We start from the raw sequence: 4,137 nt of genomic DNA, 5'->3' as shown, positions 1-4,137 counted from the left end.
GGACACCCTCTCTACCTTTAAGATTAGACTTAAGACGTTCCTTTTTGATAAAGCTTATAGTTAGGGCTGGATCAGGTGACCCTGAGCCTTCCCTTAGTTATGCTGCGATAGGCCTAGGCTGCTGGGGGGCCCCATGATGCTCTGAGTTTCTTTCCCCTCCCCTCCTGCTCTGCTCTCCTCTCCCCTCTCCCCCTATGCTTCTATATGCCACCAACCGGTCGAGGCAGAAGGCCGCCCACCAAGAGCTGGGGTCTGTTGGAGGTTTCTTCCGTTAAAAGGAGTTTTTCCTCCCCACTGTCGCCAAGATGACTTTTGTTGTGATTTGGCGCTATACAAATAAAATTTGATTTGATTTGATTTGAATGCTATACGCTTTGCTACCCTTTCACCTGGTCTCCTGCACACACAGTATATCTACCTTCCTTCTCTCCATCATGTCTGCCAGCTCTCTACCTTTCCCTGTCATTGTGCCAACGTTAAGAGTCCCTATTCTCAGACCTATATTCCTGCCTTTCCTCTTCTCTCTCCATCTACAAATCCTTGTACCTCCTCTCCTTCTTCGACCAACAGTAGTCCAGTTTCTGCCAGCACCCTGTAGGTCAACAGCACTGGTGGCGGTCGTTGTTAACCCGGGCCTCGACTGATCCAGTATGGAATTCACACTAATGATTTCGTTGTTTAAATTTGGCATGTTTTTACACCAGATGCCCATCCTGACGCAACCCCATCTATTTATGAGGGCTTGGGACCGGCACAGAAGTTGCTGGCTTGCAACCCCTGTGGCTAGATTACCTCTGACAGTACTACTATGTTGTAATACAACAAGCAACAATAAAAGCCACCGATTGCAAGTTAAGTTCACATTGAGGGCTTTTCAAAATTTAAGTAATTTTATTTCAGCTTCTCATTTTGGCACTATACCTTCCACTGTTTCAGTGATGCTTTTAAGCTCTGAGTTTTTTGAGAATAACTTCCCAACTTCAGGTTTTTTTTGTCTCATGCATGTGAACAGCTGACCACAGCTGTGTGTCTTATGGTTAGTCCCCCTCACCAGGAGGGTGAGGGAGAACTGAGGTAGGACTCAAGTGTGCAGACCCAGGTGCTTGTGAAAAAAAATCGAGGTTTAATGGAAAAAAAACAAAGTAGCAATGTAACAGAGTCAATGAATACATACAACCAGTGTAGGACTGAGATGGTTGAGGAGACCAGGACGAACAGGTGAATAGATGAACTAACGGCAGGAATCAGGAGAGCAGGAGGATGAGGACAGACGTGAAAAATAATAGTGGCGAACATACCGACATCAACAGTACAGAGACTGTTAGCATTGATGCCAGTGACTTGTGGCTAAACACACGTGTACTACGTACTGAGGATAATCCCTGCACAGGTACTGTCAGCGCAGATAACCACTCACCTCACGGTTACACACATATGCATTAGACACGTCGATACACATAACATATAATACAATGCTCCGGCGACGACGGAGTGTCTGCCAGGGGTTTAAATAAGGAAGGAAAGGAATCACCAGAATGCGCCTCAGCTGTGCGCACCGACAAACGAGTCACTAATTACCGAATGCAACACAGCTGAGGTGCCGAACTCGCAAAAAAGAGAGCAGGAGAGAGAAAGGCAGAAGAGAGGCAGGTCACGCCGAGCAGATCTGACAGTGTGTGTGTCTATGTGTGTGATGCCTGGTATCTTCGGTGAGGCTCGAGATAAACCGGACAGTATTACTCGGCTATATAGAGCTGTTCTTGTTTTGCTGAAGTGAATCTGCCTGTAGACATAACAATTGGTTGTCCTTCGGTCTCGATACAAAAAATGGGTTGATCGTTCTTTTGCCGTGTATGACCCCAGGCTCTGGAACTCCCTACCGGCAGAGCTACGGTCCATAACTGAGCTAGCGGCTTTTAAGTCAACTCTAAAAACCCATCTTTTTAGAGCTTAACCTGTTCCAGTCTTAACACGTCTTTTAACTCGTTGTTTTACACTGTTTGTGTCCTGATATGTACGTTTTTTTACCACTTCTGTTTTAAAAATTTGTGTTTTATTCTGTTTAGGTCTTATTGTTTTAGTAGTATTTTTACATTAGCGTACACATGTTCTGTTCATGCACTGTTCTCCTGCGAAGAGAAGTGTAGGGCAGAAAAAGATGAGGGAGAAGGGTTTCAAACTTTTATTGTTTTTAATTTTAATAATTTTTTTGTTTTATGATTGGAATTGGTAGCTTCTAACTAAACTAAATATGATCATTGTATTGGAATTTTTGCAAACTTGAGTTCTTGTTGCTTCTGGGGAAGCATAGTTGTCTTTTAGTGGAGCTCTTTGTAACCGCCCCCTGTTCCTATCATCTGCTCTCGTTCGCTGTCCAGCCAAGCCAGATCACGGAGGTGGCAGAAAAGAGTGCTGGCAGCTTGTAAGAAGTGCTACTATGCCAAAGAGTAAAATGCAGTAGTGCTGGTACTGTGTACCTGCACTTACCAGCCCGCTTCAAGCACTGAGATTAGCAGAAATATGCACTGATATCTCCAGTATAGAGAGCACTTAATAATCAAAATATCCAACAGGTTAAGAAGCAGAAACATGTAGCTTGCTGGTTTTTGTTCAAATGGCAACATGCCAACATGTGGAGTTTTTCTGTTTACTTTGAGATCCGTGGTGGAGAATATCCGGTAAGATGGTACTAATGTCCCACCCCAGGAATGCAAAGATAGCGCCTCATTAGGGGCCAGCCTGGGGTAGCATGTCGGATTAGCCTTTTTACCATGTACCCCCATGAGTTGACCCTGTAGCCTATTTTTCAGCAAACTGTATAATTATTATTTTTTTTCCTTTTAACTGATAGTATTAATCGGTTGGAATTCTTATTGTCAGTTAACGATTAAGGATGTGTGTCCCTAATTGAAATAGTGTTTTCTGTCCATAATCAAGTTGTTCTGTCTGAGGAGATTGCGCTAGTGCTTTTTATTTCCCAAACTGACTACTCAAGCACTTTGAAAGGACATGGAGTTTGTGGAGTTTGGAAATATGGCAGGGATAAAAATTAGGGAAGGGTATTGTTGGACATTTATCAGTACCCATATCAGTACTGATACTGCTTATTGATAGTGATACTTCTTACTACCCTTATTCATACTACTCTCTAGTAGGGCTGCACTGTTATGGCAAAAATCATAATCACAATTATTTTAGTCCATATTGAGATCGCAATTATTTAAAGTAACAGTATGTAACTTTTTCAAATATTTCTGCTGTAGAAATCTGCTCCAAAACTTGTCTTAATGTGGAAAGGTGCTGTTGAAGCCTCTCTCAGACTTAATTGAACAGCACTGGCAGCAGTCCAGAGCTTTTAGCTTCTAAAATATTTTGAGTGGTGTTAAATTTTACCCGGCTCTTTTATTGAAAGCGCGAGAAGTGAAGACAGGAGAGGACTGTATAAAATCAACAGGAGGTTTACTCAAAGTCTGGGCACAGTGTTAGGATCACTTCCCCATGGGGAGGTGAGGATGCAAGAAAACAAACCCATAGGACTGACTTCGGTGCAAACAGAATTTAATATTGCTTTATTCAATGCAAGGTCGCTTAGTAACAAGACTTTTATCCTTAATGATTTTATTTCTTCCCATAAACTGGACATGTTTTTTATTACGGAGACCTGGCTGAAACAAGGGGAAAATAGCCCCTTTTCGGAAATTTTAGCGGCGGAGTATTTATTTTTTAGTAATCCACGTCTTACGAGGAGAGGGGGTGGCTTGGCGTCGATTTTCAAGTCGACGCTAAAATGTCGCCTTCTCCCCATAACATATGCCAGTTTTGAGCTTCAACTCTTTGGTCTATCTCGGCATTGTCCGGTATTATGTGCGGTCATTTACTGCCCGCCCAAAATGAAGGATTTTATTAGGGATTTGGGGAATTTTTGGCAACTTTTGTTCCCCAGTTTGATTGTTTCCTGATCTGTGGAGACTTTAATATTCATGTGAACTGCCCCTCTGACCAGCTTGCAAGGGAATCTGATGCTCTACTGGAATCATTTGATTTAATTCAGTCAGTCCACGGCCCCACTCATCAACATGGTGCTACGTTAGACCTTGTTATTTCTCGAGGTCTGACTTTGTCCATCATAAGTGTGGC

This window comes from Monopterus albus, unplaced genomic scaffold, assembly GCF_001952655.1.
Source record: "Monopterus albus unplaced genomic scaffold, M_albus_1.0 scaffold453.1, whole genome shotgun sequence".
In the NCBI taxonomy this organism is placed as follows: domain Eukaryota; kingdom Metazoa; phylum Chordata; class Actinopteri; order Synbranchiformes; family Synbranchidae; genus Monopterus; species Monopterus albus.
The sequence above is the reverse complement of the archived record's forward strand: the minus strand, read 5'-3'. Positions refer to the sequence as shown.